This window comes from Euprymna scolopes, chromosome 6 (genome assembly GCF_053919585.1).
Source record: "Euprymna scolopes isolate OS-2025 chromosome 6, ASM5391958v1, whole genome shotgun sequence".
In the NCBI taxonomy this organism is placed as follows: Eukaryota; Metazoa; Mollusca; class Cephalopoda; order Sepiida; family Sepiolidae; genus Euprymna; species Euprymna scolopes.
In genome coordinates this window covers 62,115,263-62,139,702 of record NC_136487.1, presented here as the reverse complement: position 1 = coordinate 62,139,702, position 24,440 = coordinate 62,115,263, and the positions used below count along the sequence as shown (strand labels likewise).

General features: G+C 34.0%; 1 protein-coding gene across 9 annotated transcripts in view; it reads right to left on the bottom strand.

Annotated features, from left to right (window-relative positions):
• The window catches only part of LOC145277657 (uncharacterized), a 301,800-nt gene that overhangs the window by 194,821 nt on the left and 82,539 nt on the right, over nt 1-24,440 (bottom strand). For 7 of the 9 annotated variants that reach the window (XM_080129277.1, XM_080129286.1, XM_080129278.1 and 4 more), the window contains exon 2: nt 23,027-23,096. The gene's annotated coding sequence lies outside the window, so the exon portion shown is untranslated. Of the gene's footprint in view, nt 1-23,026; nt 23,117-24,440 lie in introns of all 9 variants that reach the window. The other 2 variants (XM_080129280.1, XM_080129288.1) reach the window with 1 other exon arrangement.

Sequence of the window (24,440 nt, the reverse complement as noted above, 5' to 3'; positions counted from 1 at the left end):
GACACAGACGAACAATGTATTCAAACATTTTTAGCAATTTACAGGGTGACACCAAATCCTAATAATAATGTCAATTCTTCCCCGGCTGAGCTAATGTTTGCAAGAAAGATAAGATCTGTCTTCGATAGGCTGCTACCAGAGAAAAAGAAAGTTTTCAAAAAAGAAAACCTTAATACCAAGTGCTTCTCCCCAGGTGAAAATGTATATTTCAAAAATTTTCAAAATGGACGAAATCAGTGGGTTGAAGGTATTATCAAAAAAAGGATTGGGAGCATGGTCTATACCATCCAAGGATTAAGTTTTGTCTGCAAAAGACACAGAAATCAAATACGTCCCAGACTGTCTCCAAATGTGGAAGAGACACCAATGGAAACATTGTGCGATATTTTTGATATACTAAAACCAGCGTGTGTACCGCAAACAATGAATATTTCACCTGAACCGACCATACGGGCTGGACAGAAACCTTTACCCCGGGTAACGCTGACCAGAAGGAAAAGCGCAAGAAAGAGAAAAGTTACCAGGAGATTAAGCCCTGACCCTAAAAGGAAGAGGTATTTAAGCTAAAATCAGGAAGATTTCAGCTTCAGGGGGAGGTGTTGTGAAGGAACATAACTGGCTATACACCGGTTACAAACTGTATATATATATTGGACTGTTTGGCAGACAGCGGCAGACAAGCAGTCGCAGTAAGACGGATAGTCTTACGTGTTGATTATCAGACTTTCTTCCCCATACTTGTTACTATGTACTTCTATTTACCTTAGGCGAGCAGCCTTACATTTCTGTATTATAAATAAACCCCATTACACATACCACTCGGTGTAACTCACGTTTGTCTTTATTTCCTAAGTATTTAGGAATATAACATTTACTAATTGTTGACTTGTTGAAAGTCAAGTCGTTTACTAATCGTTGACTTGTTGAAAGTCAAGTCGTTTACTAATCGTTGACTTGTTGAAAGTCAAGTCGTTTACTAATTGTTGACTTGTTGAAAGTCAAGTCGTTTACTAATTGTTGACTTGTTGAAAGTCAAGTCGTTTATTAATTGTTGACTTGTTGAAAGTCAAGTCGTTTACTAATTGTTGACTTGTTGAAAGTCAAGTCGTTTACTAATTGTTGACTTGTTGAAAGTCAAGTCGTTTACTAATTGTTGACTTGTTGAAAGTCAAGTCGTTTATTAATTGTTGACTTGTTGAAAGTCAAGTCGTTTACTAATTGTTGACTTGTTGAAAGTCAAGTCGTTTACTAATTGTTGACTTGTTGAAAGTCAAGTCGTTTACTAATCGTTGACTTGTTGAAAGTCAAGTCGTTTACTAATTGTTGACTTGTTGAAAGTCAAGTCGTTTACTAATTGTTGACTTGTTGAAAGTCAAGTCGTTTACTAATCGTTGACTTGTTGAAAGTCAAGTCGTTTACTAATCGTTGACTTGTTGAAAGTCAAGTCGTTTACTAATTGTTGACTTGTTGAAAGTCAAGTCGTTTACTAATTGTTGACTTGTTGAAAGTCAAGTCGTTTACTAATCGTTGACTTGTTGAAAGTCAAGTCGTTTACTAATCGTTGACTTGTTGAAAGTCAAGTCGTTTACTAATCGTTGACTTGTTGAAAGTCAAGTCGTTTACTAATCGTTGACTTGTTGAAAGTCAAGTCGTTTACTAATTGTTGACTTGTTGAAAGTCAAGTCGTTTACTAATTGTTGACTTGTTGAAAGTCAAGTCGTTTACTAATTGTTGACTTGTTGAAAGTCAAGTCGTTTACTAATTGTTGACTTGTTGAAAGTCAAGTCGTTTACTAATTGTTGACTTGTTGAAAGTCAAGTCGTTTACTAATCGTTGACTTGTTGAAAGTCAAGTCGTTTACTAATTGTTGACTTGTTGAAAGTCAAGTCGTTTACTAATTGTTGACTTGTTGAAAGTCAAGTCGTTTACTAATCGTTGACTTGTTGAAAGTCAAGTCGTTTACTAATCGTTGACTTGTTGAAAGTCAAGTCGTTTACTAATTGTTGACTTGTTGAAAGTCAAGTCGTTTACTAATTGTTGACTTGTTGAAAGTCAAGTCGTTTACTAATTGTTGACTTGTTGAAAGTCAAGTCGTTTATTAATTGTTGACTTGTTGAAAGTCAAGTCGTTTACTAATTGTTGACTTGTTGAAAGTCAAGTCGTTTATTAATTGTTGACTTGTTGAAAGTCAAGTCGTTTATTAATCGTTGACTTGTTGAAAGTCAAGTCGTTTATTAATCGTTGACTTGTTGAAAGTCAAGTCGTTTACTAATTGTTGACTTGTTGAAAGTCAAGTCGTTTACTAATTGTTGACTTGTTGAAAGTCAAGTCGTTTATTAATTGTTGACTTGTTGAAAGTCAAGTCGTTTATTAATCGTTGACTTGTTGAAAGTCAAGTCGTTTACTAATTGTTGACTTGTTGAAAGTCAAGTCGTTTACTAATTGTTGACTTGTTGAAAGTCAAGTCGTTTACTAATTGTTGACTTGTTGAAAGTCAAGTCGTTTATTAATTGTTGACTTGTTGAAAGTCAAGTCGTTTATTAATCGTTGACTTGTTGAAAGTCAAGTCGTTTACTAATTGTTGACTTGTTGAAAGTCAAGTCGTTTACTAATTGTTGACTTGTTGAAAGTCAAGTCGTTTATTAATTGTTGACTTGTTGAAAGTCAAGTCGTTTATTAATCGTTGACTTGTTGAAAGTCAAGTCGTTTATTAATCGTTGACTTGTTGAAAGTCAAGTCGTTTACTAATTGTTGACTTGTTGAAAGTCAAGTCGTTTACTAATTGTTGACTTGTTGAAAGTCAAGTCGTTTATTAATTGTTGACTTGTTGAAAGTCAAGTCGTTTATTAATTGTTGACTTGTTGAAAGTCAAGTCGTTTACTAATTGTTGACTTGTTGAAAGTCAAGTCGTTTATTAATTGTTGACTTGTTGAAAGTCAAGTCGTTTATTAATCGTTGACTTGTTGAAAGTCAAGTCGTTTATTAATCGTTGACTTGTTGAAAGTCAAGTCGTTTATTAATTGTTGACTTGTTGAAAGTCAAGTCGTTTATTAATCGTTGACTTGTTGAAAGTCAAGTCGTTTACTAATTGTTGACTTGTTGAAAGTCAAGTCGTTTACTAATTGTTGACTTGTTGAAAGTCAAGTCGTTTATTAATTGTTGACTTGTTGAAAGTCAAGTCGTTTACTAATTGTTGACTTGTTGAAAGTCAAGTCGTTTACTAATTGTTGACTTGTTGAAAGTCAAGTCGTTTACTAATTGTTGACTTGTTGAAAGTTAAGTCGGTCACACTTAAAGGGATATTTGAACGTAAATATTAAATATCTGAGTAATGTAGAATACGGGCCGTGCTGAAACACATTCTTAACATGGGGAGATGGGGCGTTTTTAACTATTCTTTTTCATCTAACAATTTAATAAACAAAAGATACCGTAAATACTGAATTTAACTTGAAAATCCTATTTAAAAAAGGTATTCTGCATAAGTACCAATATTTGTCCATGAAATAAAACGATATTACGAAACACAACGATTTGCTATATTTTATAATAAAAACAATGGTTTAGTTAAAAACAATGACAATGACAAATGATAGTTAACTGATAAAATGATTTTTTTTTTTTGAAAACCAATACGCAAATTAGTTAACCTTGTGGTTGGTATCGCATATACATAAGCAGTATATCAAAACAAGATGGTGTGTCTATTTTGCTGAATTAACTTGAAATAGATTGCTTGAATTTTACCGTTAGTGTGAAAAATAGGCTTAACTTTTGTATTGAATTATTTACATATAATTAAGGATTATTAACTTATTCTATTGATTTATAAAAAGACTGTCGATTGAACGGGGATTTTTTTTATGACTACAACATGTGTGCAGAGATAAATTTAATGTTGACTGAATAAACGTAAGCGTCTGTGTTAAATAAGTCTAGTTTTGCTGACGCAAACAATATGTCTATAATCACGTTGGCATAAGGGTGCCTGTAAGATGACCGAAGTTAAACCATCTTAAATCCTATCAGTACTAAGATTGGGTGACCATTTTGGAATCCGTTATGATCTGCAGCGATCACACAGTGGCTGCTGACGACAGATCGATTCAAAGTTTTAAGGATTTTTTTTTTTTTTATCATTATTTCAAAGTACTGTAATTGGTTTATTAAGAAAAATATCTGAATCTCCTTTTGAAGGGATAGACAAAACTGTAGGAGAAGAGGAGAATGCCGCCATGGTAAGGAGAAGGGAAAGGTCTTGAGTAACTGGCGGATCTTGTAGGCCTCGTTTGCTAAGGAGAAGAATGGGTTACTATTAACTTGATTATAAGAATAAACTCCTCTATTTACATTTTTAAATCAATCTTATTTACACATAGTTTCACTAACAAATCGGCAGGGATTTGCAATGATTCACATGGGGGAATTGTGGGGGAATTGTTGATTACCCATTATTTACTACACTGTTGTAGATTTTCCAGAAGTCACGAGTTCCTAATTTTTATGCTTCGATGCGTTTTTTAGTGGTTTCAGTAAATTCTCTCTTAGCTGTCGCTATTTCCTTCTTAACGTTACTTCTAGCTTCTATATACTTCTGTCTGTTTGAACTGGACTTATGTCGGTTAAATCTGCGGTATGCATGCTGCCTTTGAGCAATGACAGTTGCGCAAGTAGAAGTAAACCATTGGGTAGAGTGGGGCTTGCTATAAAATTTCCGTATGGGAACATGTGCTTCAATTGCTGTTTTGAACTATTCAGTGGTCTCATTTGCGCACTATTCAGCAGGAAGATAAAAAAATATTTCCCCATGGGGCATCTCTGATAAGATCTCTGATGGCTTCTCAGTCAGCCTTTTTATAATATCTCGTTGTTTTGAGCACTGGCTCTTCAGTTTTGGGTCTAGAGTTTAGGGCGATTTCGACAATTATCACTGCATGATCAGCGTTCTCGAGTGGGCTGTCAGCAATTTTAATACAATCCTCGGGAATTGTAGTCAGAAAAAAATCTAGAAGTGATGCGTGTTGTTCTTGCTGGTCAGGGAAACGGGTTGGAAACGTAACCATTTGTGATAGGGAGTGAGATATAGCGAAGCTATGTGTTGTGCTGCCCGCTGCATCTGCATGAGTAGAGAATCCAAGCCAGTTTTTGTACTTGTGCGCTAGTGTCGAGGGAGAGTGCTGTGTCTATGCTGTCAGAGATTTTGTTTATTATGTTGCAGTCCTGGGTCGAGGGAGAGCGGTACAGAAAATAAAAGTAGCTAATGTTATGTTGTATGTTTAGTCTAAAGCACATAAAGGCTTGATCGTCCATTTCTAGGTTTGTTTCTCTAGTCAAGGGGAGGGTGTTACGAATGTAGACTCCAAGTCCGTGCATATGTCTGTCAGAGTCCTTACGGCAGAGTGGGAGATAGCCAGGCATGTTAAAGTAGTTAGAGGAGATGGAGGAGTGTAGGTTAGTCTCACTTAGTGCTAAGATATCCGGGGTATTTGTTAGGAGAAATGCTTCAACACCAGCTAAATTAATTCTAAGCCCACAAATGTTAATGAATGCAAGCCTCAAGGGAGGAGGCAAGTTGGATTTGTTTATCTCTAGGCCTGGTTTAAGCTTATTTTTTTATTGTACTGGCATCATGTTTTTAAAGAGTTTCAGTTAGGTAAAGGAGAGCTGAACAAGAGGTTATGCAGGGTATAAAACATGCAACACAAGTAGACCATTAGCTGACCTTTCTTCAACTAGGACTCTAGCCTCAGAAAAGCCCATCGGGGATGAGTGCAGGGTCCCTTTCTATGCGCGACATGGCACTACAAACATCCCGATATTATATAACTGTTGATGGAGCAGCCGCTCTAAGCGCTACCAAAGAGTTAGAGTTCTGTACTACCAGTCGGAAACAGCAACCAGGAACTGTCAATCCGGTACCCTCAACCCATCAGAAGAAGGTCACCCTAATCTAATTGCACAGGCATGTGTGGTACTCAAGCACTCCCAAGTGCCCAGTTTTGAGGGGTGGGATGTATTTGGAGTGGGGAAACGGCATTCATTGCCCTAGACAAGAAACAAGATCTACCACTAAGTGTTTTGTCGATTCACTGTGATTGGTTGTCCTCGACGGTCGTACATCTAAACAATATGATATAAATGCGGGAGTGCCTCAGGGGTCTATCCTTGGACCTCTATTGTTCCTAATATTTATCAATGATCTCCCCGACAAAACTGCTTCTGAGATGGGTATATATGCTGATAACACCACACTCTATAATAGGCATGACAGGAAAACAAATGAACACATAGCTAAAAAAAATGGCAAAAACACTAGAGGATGACCTCCAATCTGTAGTAGAATGGGGACAAAAATGGATGATCACATTCAATGCTGCCAAGACTAAACTGGTTTCTTCAATAATTACAAGAAACCTTCTCTGCCACCAATAGCAATGGCCAGTGACTCCCTATCTGAGAGTACATCTTTCAAACTGTTTGGCCTTACGTTCACAGGAAACATGAGTTGGAACAGTTACATTGAAAACATTGCCAGGGCCGCTGCGAAGAAGGTAGGTTCTCTCTACCGTGCTAGAAAACTACTGACACCTGAAAGTATCCTGTACCTCTATAAGGCCACCATTCGCCCATGTATGGAGTATTGTTGTCACATTTGGGCTGGTGCATCTGCTGCTAGTCTCTCGCTCCTAGACAAGGTTCAAAAGAGAGTCGCCAATCTGATAGGCCCTGAACTGGCATCTAAGCTTCAGCCTCTATCCCATCGACGAAACATTGCATCCATCTGCCTGTTCTACAAGTATTTTAATGGTGAATGCGCTGACGAACTGTAGACACTTGTGCCCCCACGACGTAAATACCCCCGACAAACCCGACAAGCAGCTAAATCCCATCCCTTCACAGTAGAGATCTCTAGATGCAAGAGAGCCTTTTACTTCAGTAGTTTCTCCAGAACCACTAAACTCTGGAATTCTATTCCAGGTCCCTGCTTCCCCAACTGTACTGACATGCAGAAGTTCAAGTGTAACGCAAACCGACATCTTGCTGCCCAAATCCCAACATAGTGCCCCAGTAGTTGCTGCCCCTGATAGTAGCCCCCTACACCAAAGTGGCAATGTGCCTTGTTTGGGGTGAAAATGTAATTAAAAAAAAAAAAAAAAAACCTAAAGAATTGACGAACCAAAATCAAATATTGATTTTGTAAGAATAAAGCTATCAATGACAGAAAATCGAGAAAGATACTGACTTCACTTTATTATCATTTGGGCGAATTTCCGTAAGTATCAAATGAATTTAATTAAATGTTGGTAGAACTAAATCTAAGTTTTCTTGTTTCTCCGGTTCAAATATGCATTTACTAAAAATTTTAATAATACTGATGTCACAACTACTAGCGTTTCCCTTTTGAACAGGACGCAGAAACAAATTTTTAGCCTAACAGGTTCCATACTGCTCTAGTTTATGATATCGCAATAGTGTTGCATCTGTGTATCCTTGCTTTACAAAAAGTTCCACAGAATGTGCTGTCATGAATTTACTGCACTTTACTCCCTCCTCCCCTCAACGGAAATATCACCGACCCACCCGACTAACAGCAAAATCCCACCCCTTAACTGTTGGGGTCCGTAGATGCTGGAAGATTTTCTACTCTAATAGCTTTTATTCCTTGGACTGCTTTGGAATTCCCTCCCTGCTGCCAGTTCCCTCGACTATATGAACATGTGGAAATTTAAATGTAGGTGAACAGACATCTTGTTGCTCTACTTCTAACCCAGGTTGTCCCCTTATCACAATAGCTTTATTAGCAAGATGCCGTGTTTAGGATAAAAAAAATATATAAATAAAAAAAAATTAAAAAAATGATTTCATGAACTATGCATACTCTTGGTTGAAATTTCTATAAATCCCTGCACTGTTGGTATTACCATATGACGGAGTTCAAATCTCTGGTTCCATCTTATAACACATTCACAGCAAGAACTCGTCTTGCTACCACAATGAAGAAAAACTTTCCTTTCTTCCTCAATGTGCCTAACATCAGGCAGAATTTTTACAAGCAGAGCATCTTCGTAAGAACTTCCAATCTGTGGAACACATTGCTGCAGCACTGCTTCCCTGCAGACTTAAATTTGGTCGTTTTCAAAGCTAATGTCAAAAGATTCATATCTAGAATTGTCCCCACAAATATTCAGACTTGGTTCTGACAATCATTCCATGTAATCCTCGAGTGGCATCTGACATGGATAAGTGATGACCTAAACATTAAATGAATGAATAAATGCTTACAATGAAGAATTCTTGAAACAAGTTCTACAAGTTAGTAATTCAGCCTCATATCATCCTAAATGTAATATATTCTAAAGCGCAGTCTTTCTTAGAGATTACTAGCCTGGGAGCCCGGCGTTGCCCGGGTGTTTGGAGGTGTATGTTGAGCAAAAAAAAAAAAAGCAGTCAATTTTTTTTAACTTTGATCCCTATTATGACCCCTTAACATTTATTGTTTTGGGATCAAATTATATTATTAAGTTAGATCCATGTCCAAGGAACTTCTATCTAAAATTTCAAGTGTTTAGACCCAAAATTGGCGGAGGACTTTGGTAGAGTTCTCAAAGGTCAAATCGTTGAACTTTGACCCCTTAACAGGCAAATTTTTGATCGAAAACCGATTACAAAGAGTTTCCTAAATCTCAATACCCTGTATATCAAATTTCGAGTCTGTAGACTGAAAATTGACAGAGATATTGTGTAGGGAAATGTATACAGACAGACAGACACTTTCACTTTATAGATATACTAGCATGGGTGCCCAGCGTTGCCCGGGTATTTGGAGGTGTATGTTGAGCAAAAAAAAAAATAAATAAAAGCGGTCAATTTTTTAAACTTTGACCTCTATTATAACCCCTTAAAATTTATTGTTTTGGGATCAAATCAAGTTATTAAGTTAGATCCATGTCTAATGAACCTATATTTAAAATTTCAAGTGTTTAGACCGAAAATTGTTGGAGGAGTTTGGTAGAGTTCTCAAAGGTCAAATCGTTGAACTTTGATCCCTTAATCGCCAAATTTCTGGCCGAAAACCGATCACATCGATTTTCCCAAATCTCAGTACCCTGTATATCAAATTTCGAGTCTGCAGACTTAAAATTGACAGAGTTATTGCGTAGGGAAATGTACACACACAGATACACAGACAGACAGACACGTTCACTTTTATAGATATACTAGTGAGGGGTACCCGGCGTTGCCCGGGCCGGGTGTTTGTAGGTGTGAGTGAAAATAACCCGAAAATGTGAAAAAAAAACAGGTGCCCGTGAAAAAAAAAACGAAGCCTTGACGACGCGCAGTTGGAAAATAGTAAAGTGTTTAAAAAAAACAGGTGCGTGTTTTTGATTGACGTGACGGCGATAGGTATTCAGCAGTTAGCATTTTGTGCGGGACAATTTTGAATAAGGTGAATAAATCGGTTTGCTTGTTTTAAAAACCCGCTCCCTGTTTATTAGGGGGAGTGTCTCGTCTCGAAATGAAAGCTACCGTCTGATATGACGAAGTCGACATTGAACAAACGTTACTTATTAGTTCTTTAGAGACCACTGGCTTTCGGCCATTGGTTATTTATTTGCTCCCCCACCAAGCAAATTAGGCACAAGGCCAATTTTTAATGTGAGGAGTGAAGGGAGGGGGAAGGGAAAAAGGGGACCAGCTCCTGAGAGGTGGGAAATGAGACCTGGTTAAAGATCAGGTATGTGGGGTTGCCCCCACATCTGGTCTTTGCTTGCAGTATCTGTTGGAACAGATGGTATTTATTTGCTCCCCCACTGAGCAAATTAGGCACAAGGCCGTTTTTAATGTGAGGTAAAAACCAGCTCCCCTAAAAGGGGTCACTCTGGTTACCAAAAATAATAATTGTCCCAGTATAGAGGGTTTCCCCTCCATTGACTGGTACAAATTATCTTAAGTGCAGCATCTGTCGGAACAGATACTACACTTGGATCTTGTCGCCCGGGCCCCGGAGGGCTCTCGGCCATATAGTCGAGTTTTGATTTTTGTTTATACCGAAAACCGAATGTAACGCGTGCCGATGCGGGAAATGTGGAATAATTAACGTTTGAAAGTCAATAAAATTAAATAAACAGGCGAGCTCCGTGGTTAAGTGTGAGATATTACAATTTATAGATGATATAAAAAGTTTTAAGAAGTTGCGAAGCGAGCGAGCGCTTCTCTGAAAGAAACCTTTTGTGGACATCGAGGAAAAGCGTACATACATACATACATACATACATTTTCGCTTTTATATATATAGATAGATAGATTAGCACATTTAATCAGGGATGTGTGACTGTCCCCATTTATTTTCTTTTTTTCTTTATTCTCCCTTTTTTTTTCTTTTTAATGGTTTCATTTTCATTTTTTTTTGCTTTTCTTTTATAACTTATAGGGCCTAGTGTTGCCCAGATATCTTCTTACTTTAATTTTCGTTTCGCCTTTTTTAAGTATATATTTTGTTTTTATATACTAAACTAGCGGGGAGTGCCTGTCATTGCCTAGGTGTAAAATATGTTTAAATATGATATTTTAATCTGTCCAGATTTCATGTATATTATTTTATTTTTTTTACATGGTGGTCACCACTTATCAAGGCCCGGAAGCCACTCAGGGATAAGGGTTATTGCAAGTACATTACGTTAGTGTGGAGATTTGATGAAGTGTTTACTTAAGGGGGTGGTTCATTAGGAATTTGTTAACGTTGGACTTGAACACATCCAAGTTGTAGTCAGGTGGGAAGCAGGCAGACGGAACAGAGTTCCACAGGCGTGCAGTTCTAAGAAAGAAGCTTTGTTCATGGAATCCACGTTTTGATTTAGGCACAAATAAAGAGTGGGGGAAATTTTTCACAGTGGATTCAGCTATACGGGTGTTTTTCGTGAAAGATTGGCGAGGGGGGACCAGAGATTGGAGTTCAGACGAGCACCTGCCATGGAAATAACGATAAAACAAGGATAGGCTCGCAACATCTCTTCTGTGGGAGAGAGGTTGCAAGGTAGAGAAAAGGGCATCCCCCACTAAGCCACGAAGTCTATTTTGTACTCTGTCAAGGCAGGATAGGCTGTTTTTAGCAGCTCCTGCCCAGATATGGCAGCAGTATTCCATCCTTGGACGTACTTGGCTTTTATATAGATAGAGAATTGCATCAGTAGTGAGATATCTTCTGGAGCGGTAGAAGGATCCCACCATCTTTACAGTGACCTTGGCAACAGACTTGGTGTACGTGTTCCATTTCAGATCAGGAGTAAAGGTTAAACCCAGAAGCCTGTCAAAATTATTATAGAATGGTTATTTCAAAAGTAAAAGTATTTGGGTGCCATCCGCTGGAACCTAAACTGAAAGCAAAACTGTACACCAACGTGACATGCATATGAACTGATTAAAAATTAAGAATAAACTAAGATAAATGTACAAAATATATAACGAATAAAAATTAAGAATAAACTAAGATGAATGTACAAAATATATAACGATTAAAAATTAAGAATAAACTAAGATGAATGTACAAAATATATAACGAATAAAAATTAAGAATAAACTAAGATGAATGTACAAAATATATAACGATTAAAAATTAAGAATAAACTAAGATGAATGTACAAAATATATAACGATTAAAAATTAAGAATAAACTAAGATGAATGTACAAAATATATAACGATTAAAAATTAAGAATAAACTAAGATGAATGTACAAAATATATAACGATTAAAAATTAAGAATAAACTAAGATAAATGTACAAAATATATAACGATTAAAAATTAAGAATAAACTAAGATGAATGTACAAAATATATAACGAATAAAAATTAAGAATAAACTAAGATAAATGTACAAAATATATAACGATTAAAAATTAAGAATAAACTTAGATGAATGTACAAAATATATAACGAATAAAAATTAAGAATAAACTAAGATGAATGTACAAAATATATAACGATTAAAAATTAAGAATAAACTAAGATAAATGTACAAAATATATAACGATTAAAAATTAAGAATAAACTAAGATGAATGTACAAAATATATAACGAATAAAAATTAAGAATAAACTAAGATAAATGTACAAAATATATAACGAATAAAAATTAAGAATAAACTAAGATGAATGTACAAAATATATAACGATTAAAAATTAAGAATAAACTAAGATAAATGTACAAAATATATAACGATTAAAAATTAAGAATAAACTAAGATGAATGTACAAAATATATAACGAATAAAAATTAAGAATAAACTAAGATGAATGTACAAAATATATAACGATTAAAAATTAAGAATAAACTAAGATGAATGTACAAAATATATAACGATTAAAAATTAAGAATAAACTAAGATGAATGTACAAAATATATAACGATTAAAAATTAAGAATAAACTAAGATGAATGTACAAAATATATAACGAATAAAAATTAAGAATAAACTAAGATGAATGTACAAAATATATAACGATTAAAAATTAAGAATAAACTAAGATGAATGTACAAAATATATAACGATTAAAAATTAAGAATAAACTAAGATGAATGTACAAAATATATAATGATTAAAAATTAAGAATAAACTAAGATGAATGTACAAAATATATAACGATTAAAAATTAAGAATAAACTAAGATGAATGTACAAAATATATAACGATTAAAAATTAAGAATAAACTAAGATGAATGTACAAAATATATAATGATTAAAAATTAAGAATAAACTAAGATGAATGTACAAAATATATAACGATTAAAAATTAAGAATAAACTAAGATGAATGTACAAAATATATAACGATTAAAAATTAAGAATAAACTAAGATAAATGTACAAAATATATAACGATTAAAAATTAAGAATAAACTAAGATAAATGTACAAAATATATAACGATTAAAAATTAAGAATAAACTAAGATGAATGTACAAAATATATAACGATTAAAAATTAAGAATAAACTAAGATAAATGTACAAAATATATAACGATTGTTTCAATTTTGACCCTTTTTTGATCCCTTAAAAACTATTTTAAAATTTTTTGGCTGAAGACTCATAAAAGAACGGTCTGTAAAAAATCCAATCATTTGAGGCCCCCTAGCATGCTGTGCAACTTTTAGTTTCGGAGGAGATAGAGTTTGAAAATATAGAGACAGACAGACTTTGAATTTCAAGAGAATTTATGTAATTTCCAAATAATTTAAAATAATGAATTTGCAGTTTTCCAAATTACTACATAAATCTGTTGTTTTCTTTGAAAATTCCTACATAATTACATTAAAAATCCAGAAACAAAAAAACAGCCTCCTCCTAAATATTTGTACAGTCGACTCACAGTTTTTTTTAATTTTAGATATTATACATCTGAGGTAACTCCAGTTAAGACAATGCCAACTTTGTGGTGGTTCATTTTGTATTTTTTTTTTTTTTACTTTTAGCTAGACATGCAAACATACACACAGAAAACTGCCGTTTATATAATAGATTATTAATTCATTTAAATAGGATTTTGAACGTTTAATTATCCCAGTATTGTTTGTTCATTAAATTATTACCAATGGAGATTCAGTATCTGCATGTCTTAAACCGAAACTATGCTATAACTTCTATTAATATACTACTAATACTTTTTAATACTATATTTAGTTTACTATAATGTTTTAAATTATATACTATCTTTCATTACTGCAGGGGGATAGCATAGTATCTGTTCTATTGTCATGAAACCATTTTCTCAAGAATGACCTCCTTTTGTAGGAGGAGGTATTGTAGTAGCTGTTTTGTTGTCATACCATATTCCTAGGGATTACTTCCTTCTTTGGGGGGATAGTGTAATATATGTGTTGTGGTTGTTATATCATCCTCCTAAGGCTAAGGAGGGGAGTGATAAACTATCAAAAAGAATGTGCAAGCCACTTAAAAGCGAGAAACACATATACAGACACGCGAGAAGTGATCATAATGTTTTATTAATGTAGAGATTAAGTAAAACTCCTTCTAGCTGCTCTAGTTAAAAAAAAAAAATCTTTAAGGCATCGTCTTCATTAAAATCGGCTTGATTGCCATTTAATCGTGATAAGGAAAAGAAAACAAAACAGTAAATATTGGCAAGCATTATTTTCAATTAATTACCATGAGACCCATCTTGTTTTCATTGCGAAAGAAAAATTGTTTTGAAAGCTTTTCTGGTTGTAATGGAGCACCAACTTAATGATGGAAATTAGATGAGATTTTTAGTTAATTTGATATAATTAGAGATCAATCATATTTTTTCAACTATTGAGCACAACTAATTATGATGTCATTTTACGTTTTGTATCATTCAGTGCCATTTTTTTTTTCACTTCTTTTGCTGAACAGCTTGTAAAATTAGTCAAATTATTGTGTTCAGCATTTAATAATAATTTTACCTAAGAGGCACCAAACTGAAGTTTTATTAAGAAACATATTTGGAGTTTGATTTATTTATGACTAACATGGCTACCTGGCGTTATCCGAGGCAGAAGTGTAACATATTTCTATTAAAACTATTTTACTTCTCTCTATATATCTTTCTCTTTCCCTTCCCCCATTTTTCCCCTTCCTCTCTCCACCTCTTCCTTTGCCCAGCCCATTCCTTTTTCTGGACATATATACACAAATAGCCCACCGTTATATAGATTCCTTGAGGCATTTCCTTTCCAAATTATGCCATAAAATTACTGAAAAACCGCCCCCACCTTCCTGATGAAACCTGGCTCAGTTAACCCCCAAAGAATGAATCTTCTTAAAAGTTTTAGATATTATTCATCCAGGGTAACACCGATCAAGAATATACAAACTTTGTGGATCTTTGTTTTTTAGTTTTTTACTTTTAACTGGACATACACATACAACTGCCCTTTTATATAATAGACTGGCATGGATAGCTGGTGTTGCCCGGGTAGATATGAAGTTCTGTTTAAACACAGCTGCTATACAAAGGATACTGAGCATTTTCATCAATATCCCGTAACAATTTAAAAAATAATAGAACGAAATCGCCCAAAAAAGGAAGAAATATGTGACAACTTTCCCACCAGATATTTCGGTAGAATGGATACAAAGAGAAGCTATTCTCCGGATATTGAGCACTTTTTGTTGCCCGTGCACAGAACTCCCCCCACCCCACCTAAAAATAAATAAATAAATCAAAACAACTTTTCTTTCAATCAAAATAGCAGAAATTTTTTTTTTTTTAAATATGAGCCGCGGCAGTTGGGTTTGAACCTAAAATGTAATAGAGGAAAAGAAGATAAAAAATTTACTGGCAAACGTGTTTGCAGCCACGACCACCAGTGTTAATGAAGTCATGATGTTGCAGAATAAGGTTTTAAACATAGTTTTAGTTAATTATGTGTGCATGACTTGCGAAAACAGCAATGCAAATACTGACCCCTTTCCCAAAATGTGGTCTAGTTGACTGCCACAGAATTAATCTTTTTTTTCTAATTTTCACATATTATGCATCCGAGGGATTGCTCTTTCAGATGGCATTGGTTTTGACCTGGTCAGATACGGCTGACAAAAGTTTTTAGCAGAGATACAAACACACACACACAAACATGCCGACGATTTTCCTTCATATAATAGACTAGCATGGATACCCAGCACTGCCTGGGTGGACATGAAGTTCGGTTTGGCCACAGCTACTATACTAAAGATATTGAGCAACCCTCAGAAAAGAACAGAAGAATTAGATGACAATTTCCCTACTAGATATTTCGGCAGTCCATGCGCTGGAACTCCACCACCCACTAGAAAAAAAAAAAAAAAAAGAAATCACTCAAAACAACTTTCCTTTCAGTCAAAATAGTAGTGAGTGTCCATGCGACCGTAAAAAAAAAAAAAAAAAATTAGTCGCAATATGCAGGCTCGACCTGAAACGCAAAAAAGAGAAAGAAGAGAAAAAAGCTAACGCGCTAGCTGTCACGGCCACGACGACTTATGACGTCATGACTCTTCAAAATAACAATAGGGGTGGGGGGAAGCATCGATAATAAAAATAAAGCATTTAAGAAATTCGTGCATGAAATTCTAAGATAAAAACTATCCCTATCGTCATTTATTTGTTTCCCACGAAGGTAGAGTAATATACTAAGTTGAATTTTATTGTGGAGAAAATACAACCCTCAGTTGGAGAAGGATAAATCTTTCTTGACTGGGGCAATTTTCATCGTTGTATCATACAGAATGTCCCATTTTAGGAAGCTGAATATCTCCCACAAAAAAATGACCTTGTCTAACTGTGTTGTCAAAGGGAGTCAAGTTAATAGAAATGGAAATAACCCGGATGTATACGTTTTGCTTTTCTGAGTCAATAACAATTTAAAATTTCTTCCAAGGAGAGTGGCAAGTAACTAATCATTTTGGAGTGTGTGTTATTAGTCATACAGAAGAACCTACCACCACTAGGTTCTTGATATTAATGGCACAGAATTATCTTTGTCTGCAGCCAGGTCGTTGGTACATTAGACAGAAATGTAGCAATATGTCAGGACAGTCTTAGTGAAGCAACGGTACAAGACCAGCATTAGCGTTTGTAATCAAATGGCAATCTCTCTCTACCCATCCAACACTGAAGAAACGAAACACCAATCAATAAGAGGACAAATCGTTGTTCAATGCAGAAAATCGATTTTCACTCACACCAATTCTGGATTGACCAACTCATTTTGAAGTGTAAAAAAAAAAAAAATAGTTTCCTCTCAAAATTTTGTCCATTTTTCTTTATAATAAAAAAACTATGACTGATTAGCCAATCAGTGCACGTTCTTTCTTTTCCAAATGAAATCAGAATATTACTGCTTTCTTTATCAAAAATAAAAATTGTCTGCAAAATATTGTTTTGAAATAAGAAAAAAATATAGTCAAGATTCTCTTTTGTCATGATTTCAACGTGTCTCTTGATTGTCCATGGCCAGAATACATGGCAATAGGAATTATATGGAAAAGGAAAGATTTATTGAAAACTTGGAGCATAAAAACTTTTTATCAAAATGACTGGTTTTGCCATTAAATCACCCAAAAACGTCGATCTTATCTATCTATATATCTATAAAAGTGAGACGGTGTGTGTGAGGACACTTCTCAACCTATATACTTAATGAGTTTTTGATCTACAGACTTGAAATTTGGTATATAGGATATCTAGACATGTGGAATTTTTTTTAATCCAAAAAAAAAAAAAAAGGGCTGCTAAGGGATCCAAATTTAAAAATTGTTATGTGGGGGGGGGGGTCATCAGTTTTTATCTGTTTGCTAACTTTTTCACGAATGCACATGCATGAATAGTTCACATTAAAGATTACTCATGTTAAGAATAAGTAGTTTAAAAACACCTTTTAAAGATGGTGTCACGCTGGCCTAATGGTTATCGTACTTGACTCTACATCTTTAGGTTTTGGTTTTGATCTCAGCTCAAGTATTTTTTTTTTTTTTTTACTTACAAATGAATTGTTTAGAAAAAAAAACAATACTCGCATGCACATGCCTCAGTTTCTGTATTAATTGAGATATAATATTTATGCATACTTTATGACTGGCTTGAAATCTGGTATATAGGATATTCTGACATGTGAAAAACTTTTTAATTAGTTTTCATCCGAAATAAAGGGCTGGTAAGGAGTCAAAATTGAAAAATTGATATGTGGGGGTCATTGGATTTTTATCTGTTTGTCAACTGTTTCACAAATGTCCGTGTGTGAATTGTTAACATTATGTTAAGAATAAGTAGGCTTGAAAATACTTTTTAAAGATCTTGTCAAGCTGGCCTAATGGTTATCGTACTTGACACAGTGTCTTTAAGTTTTGGTTTCGATCTCAGCTCGAGTATTTTTTATTTTATTTACAAGATGCGAACTGTTTAGGAAAAAAGAACAAAATATTCACATGTTGCAGTTTCTTTTCGTTTTTTTTTTTTTTTACTTTTTTTTTTTAAAGGAATTTAACGTTACGTTTAATAGCGGGCAACGCCGGGTACATCTGCTAGTTTGACATAAAAGCGAACCAAAATGTGAAACAAAAGTAAACTCTTGTTAATTATACTCAACTAAACCATTTTGTATTTGGCAATCTTCTAAAATCCATTATCAGTGTATTTGCTTTTGAGGTGTTCAGGAACAGATTGTTGTTGTTGAACACCATATTGCCAGTTTCCTTATTTCATCTTTATCATTTTGGCTTAGTGTCATGATTTATTTGTGTTTTATTTTTAAAGCAAAAAAATACCATTTATCTCATATATTCATTTTTTTTAAACTTTCTTTTACGTTTTTTTTACGTTTTTTTTTAATTCTTTTACTTTTTGCTAGAGATATTTTTATTATTAATACTTTTTTTTTTTTGTTGTTGTTAACTTATATGGAACGGCTCATGCTATAAAAATTTATAATTTACTCATTAGGAGTGTTCATGCAAGCCATTATCAATGATTGCTCACTAGAAATAACAAGTGATGTTCCCTGGAGTCTGAGTGCCAACAACTCTTTTGGTATGAAAAAAAAAAAAATCTTGGCGTATGAATACATTTCCTTATGTTTAAAGGACGCATTCAGCTGTTTTGTTTTTTTAATTATTATTTTGATGCCAAATGATCTATAAAAATTATCCAATTTATAAGTACTAATTATTACTCGTCTTAATTATCAAGATTCGTTATTCTTCAAGTCTAATTGGTGGGATGTCTTTATAATTAACGAAGAGTGAGAAAATATGTCAAGATTTAATTTCTGTTTCACTAGATTTATCTTATACAATATCTATCATTTTCACCATGCTCTATCTCTCACTTATAAATTTTAATTAAATTTGAGTGACAATAAGCCTACTAAGGATTCCAGTACTCTCGAAGCATTTCCATTGAAGGTTTGGATGGTGCTTTCCATTCTCTCAGACTTTGCATTATCATTTTCTGCAATACCAATCAATGTTGTTGATGATGATGATATTATTATTATTATTATTTTTTTTTTTTTTTTTTTTTTTTTTTTTTTTTTTTTTTTACAAAAAACTACCTTAGCACTTTCTGTTCCATTGGATTTTTTTTTTTTTTTTACACAGGCATCACCACATTATCACGGCCAAGAGGCCACTCGAGGATAAGGCTTAAAGAGTGTACAGTAGAAATTGGACAATATAGTAATCATTAGTAATGGAAATTCGGTAAATTTGTTAACTTCTATGGAACGGCTCATACTATAAAAATTTATAATTTACTCATTAGGAGTGTTCATGCAAGCCATTATCAATGATTGCTCACTAGAAATAACAAGTGATGTTCCCTGGAGTCTGAGTGCCAACAACTCTTCCTAAGATTTCCAACACTCTCCGCCTCTTTCAGTAACTGTTATAAATCACTTCTGTCATTGCAACGGCCGCCTACCATTAATTTCTTGCTGACATTGAGTAGCACGCTATTTATCGCTCTCCCATGGTGGGAAGCTTATTAACAATTTGAGGAAAGGGGATTTGAAAAACTAGCTTTTTAGATGAAGAGTATTCTAGCCAAACAAAAATTGTCTGAGAAATCCCATCAGCATTTCTCAGTAGAAATGCATCAGGCGATTAGCAATAAACTAACCTCTTTTTAAAGAATGAGAAGATAAAGTCGGTAAAGCCTCCTAGAACAGCACAGGACAGTATCTTAGACAGAGAACAAGGCCCTCTCAGCATAGAATGCTCAAGACTATTAGTTTGATTTTGGTATTAAAAAAAAAAAAAACAGCCTGAAGGGTGGTAGGCAGTGTGTGTGCATGTGTGTTTTAGGGGAAGTGATAAATTCTGGGTATTTTCAGTTTTCTTGGATTTGGACAATATTTTTTTTCTATATTTTTATTATTAATACTTTTTTTTTACAAAATGCATCTTTTTGAAATTTTTGTTTCTGCTTACTTAAAGTTTTTTTTTAATAATGAAATTCTCTCTCTCTCTCTCTCTCTCTCTCTCTCTCTCTCTCTCTCTCTCTCTCTCTCTCTCTATCCACCCTCCCCTTTTCAAGTCGTCTTGAAATTGTTAGTCTACTAAATTGTGCTAGGCATCATATGTCAATTGGTATGCAGAAGGATCTTTTAGTTTTTGTAAATATCGCAGGCATTATAAAAACATTATAAAAGCGTTAACAAAAACAAAAATAAATGCCATAGGATTTCGATGAAAAAAAAATATCAATAAAAAAAAAAGACGATCACACATGAATGTATGTTTTCTAAATTGTTTATATTATTCTTCAAAAGAATATGTCTGTGACGTAAATTATTGTTTGTTTGTTTTTTTGTTGTTTTTTTTTTTTTTGTTTTAATCTGCAAACATATTGAAGTTGCCTGCTTTTCAGCACAACAATTTCTGTCAACAACTGGAACGTTAGCAAAAGAAATGTTAATTTAGACCGAAAGAAAAGACACCACCTTTTTTTTTCAGTTATTGTGTTGAAAGAATGGCAACATTTATAAGTAATAATATCTCAGAAATGTTGTTTACTAAAAGCCAAGCATTTCACAGAAACAACTGTCACTGGATGATTGTATTATGTCATCACTTATGTAAGCGACTCCTTTATCCTTACACACAGTCTTTTATATAATAAAAATGTGACACACACACAATATATATATATATACATACTAGCAAAAGTACCCCTTGTTGACTGGGTTCAAAAACAGCCTACAGAAAATGGACTCTGATTTATGAAAGTATGATAGGTTATGAAAAGGAAGGGTTATAAAGAGATAGCTTCGAATTTGGGGGTATCAAAACCAAAGCAAAATATGATGAAAGTAAAAATAAAATAGATAAACCCCATAATTTATTATACCATACCTGTTCACACTGAAACACTTATCACAATATTCTGTGGATCTATATTAAAAAACCTTGTGAAACTTTGTTACATATTTCCATTCTATGGAGGTCAGGCGCAAACGAACACCCCATAATTTTATTATACCATATTTCTTCAAACTGAAACATAATTATCAAAGTATACTTACGCAGATAGATATGAAAATTCTTTAATAAAGTCTGTGCCTATTTCCATTCTATGGAGGCCAGGCGCGAACGCAGACCTCACAATTTTATTATACCATCCCTATTTAAGTTAAAACATACTTATCAAAGTATTCTTATGTACATCTATATCAAAAACACTTGTAAACGTTTTTTTTTTTTTAATTTTTAAATTTTTTATTTCCATACTTTGTGGACCAGGCGCGAACGAAGCCCCCACAATTTTAATGAACCACCATTCTGCCAGATCAAACATACCCATTCCTGTGTCTCCATACATCTTCTATCATTATATGTAATCAGGTTTTAAAATAGTCAACCATATAGGAGCCTATTCGTGACCAGACACACACACACACACACATACAGCTTTATATTATTATATATATATATATATATATATATATATATATATATATTAGTGATGGGACGATTCCAATATTTTTACCGATTCTTTATAAATTTTTTTAAATATTTAACTAAAAAGTTGTCATTTTGTCCAGATTATTGTAAAAACATGTTAACTGTTCCTGTATTTTTTTCAAACATAAAAACACACTTGTGTGTGTGTGTGGGGGGGGGTCTATAGATTTTAGTTTTACTGGTAGTTTAAAATCAATACATATTTATTATTTTATTAATACTGATAACAGCTGAAGATTTTATTTTAAACAGAATCAAATAAAAAAGTTAACAAGGGAAGCAGGCGTGGTCCCCTGTGAGTGCACAGTGAACGAGGTATAAAAAAAAATGACTAAGTTCAGCATCTGCCCCCCCCCACCTCCAGTTTAGTCCCAAAAGTCCCCAGGGGACATCAAATCCTGGTGAAAATGAACAAACGATGCAGTTTTAGGCCTTAACATATGTAAATTTGAGTCCTGCACCATGCAAAAAAAAGAAATGACTAAGTCCATCATTCCCCCCCACAAGTCCCCAACCCTTAACATATTTAAATTTGAGTTCAGCACCATGCAAAACTGCTAAATAGACATACACAGAAAATTTTGGACAATTATAATAAAATAGTTCCAAAAATTACCCCTAAAAGAGCCCCTGGGGCACACACAAGAGTTATCATAAAGTATAGATAAACAAAATTATACAGAAAGTTTTATTTAAATCCAAGGCATCAGTTTTTTTTAATAAGCACAAAAGTGTCAATTTTAGCCATTTTAACTCGGAAGACAGCCCTAGGGAGATCAACCGGAGTTTTCCTGGAAAATCTGTTCTGTTACTTTTTTTACTCATATCATGTTTAATGTTTGTGTAAAAAATTTTTTAAATTCCAAGGCGTAGTTATTGAGAAAAGTGCGGACAGACAAACGGACAAGGGTGAATTTACAGGTCCACCCTCCTTTTGTCGGGGAACCAAAAAGTACAAAATGAGAGGTAGAGAGTAAAATTGTGCACAGTAATGAATATTATCTAATTTATAAGACTCATCATGTCTGTCTGTCTCTATATTTTCAAACTCTATCTCTTCTGAAACTAAAAGTCGCAGAGCAGCGCTAGAGGCCTCAAATGATTGGATTTTTATGAACCATTCTTTTATTGGATTTTAGCCGGTTAAAATACTTTTGAAGAGGTCAAAAAGGGGTAAAAATTGAAAAAAAATCGTTATAAATTCTGTAAATTCATCTTAGTTTATTTTTAATCAGTTCATATGCGTGTCACGTTGGTACAGTGGTACCGTCACCAGCTTTGAATGCCATAGTTTTGATTTCGGTTTTGATTCTAGCTGATAGCACCCAAATCCTTTTTTTTACTTTTGAAATTACGACTCTATAATAATATATATGAAATCTGGACAAATTAAAATATCATATTTAAGCATATTTTACGACCAGGCACAGCGGGTCACCCCGCTAGTAGTCATGCATAGGCTTATTTGAAAGCTGTGCCTCCTACCCTCTCTTCCTACTCTTCCTCCCAGTGAGATATTAGATTGAAAAAGGGAGAAAACAAAAAGTCAAATTACCTGTTATTTTGTTTCTTTCTTCTGTCAGCAATTCACCTCAGATTTCATCTTTGGAAGTTTGCATACACACCTGCAAGCAACAAAAATTATCTGAGATTTAAAATAATGTTCAAAACTGCATATTATAATATTTATCTTTCGATGTTTTATAGATGCATGTAAGGAGAAATTTTGTCTGTCTGCTGCCATCTTTCATCATTAAAACAGACCATTCTTTAATGCTTTCATTCTTATTTACAACCTTTTTAATATACACTGCTGATCAAAAATTTAAGACCACTTAAAAATCCTAAAAAAAAAACCCCAACCTTTTTTAAGGATAGCTTTTAAACTCTTCCGATTTAAGGTTACCAATCTAAAAGGTTATGGAAACAAAAAGCTACATTCTAAATATTTATTTTTAAAATTTACATTTTTATTAAATTAGGCTTTTTACATATGATCAAAATTATAACACCAGAGACAAAAATTCTATTAAACTAGCAGTTCAGCCCGACTTTGCTCGAGCCCTATGTACTGTTCATAACTTTATGTGCATATATATATATTAAAAAGTGTGAATATGTACAGTAATGCCTTTCTATATAATAGGCTTCCTTAACTACCATAGAGAAAAGTTGGTAGAGACAGCAAAGGTCAAATTTTTTAAAACTTTGACCCCAATTTTGACTCCTTAACATTTATTGTTTTGGGCTCAAATCAAATTAAAATGTTTGACCCATGTCCAAGTAACCTACATCTAAAATTTCAAGTGTTTAGACCCAAAATTGGCGGAGGAATTTGGTGGAGCCTGTAAAGGTCAACTTTGTAAACTTTAAACTTTTGGCAGCCAAATTTTCGCCCCAAAACTAATTAAAAAGCTTGCTGCATGTCTGAATACTCTTTATGCAAAATTTCCAATGGCTAAATAGTTTGCTAGAGACCGCAAAGGTAAATCTTTTGAACTTTGACCACTTGGAAGCCAATTTTCAGCAAAACAAAACGATTAAAAAGGTTGCTCTATGTCTGAATACACTTCCACTTTTATAGATATACTAGCATGAGTGCCCAGCATTGCCCGGGTGTTTGGAGGTGTGTGTTGAGCAAAAAAAAAAAAAAAAGTGTTAGTAGGAAGGCAGGCTTGAACCCGTACCGTGAAGAAGGAAAAGAATGGGGAAAAAAACGTGACGTGTTACGACCACTGCCAAACCGAAAGTGACATAGGTTTAAATTAAAGCTAGACAATCGAAAAGAGGGGATGACTTTCGAAAATATCGGAAAAAAAAAAGCAACCCCTCCCTGTAGAAAAGTGACCATTTGAGGGTGAAGAAATTAATGTTTTTAGCCAATTTTTCGGTATTTGTCGTCTGAACGGTAGAGCTTCAAAACGATACTGATCTTCTGAAAATCCGTTGCCTCTGTCGAAAGTTTTAGG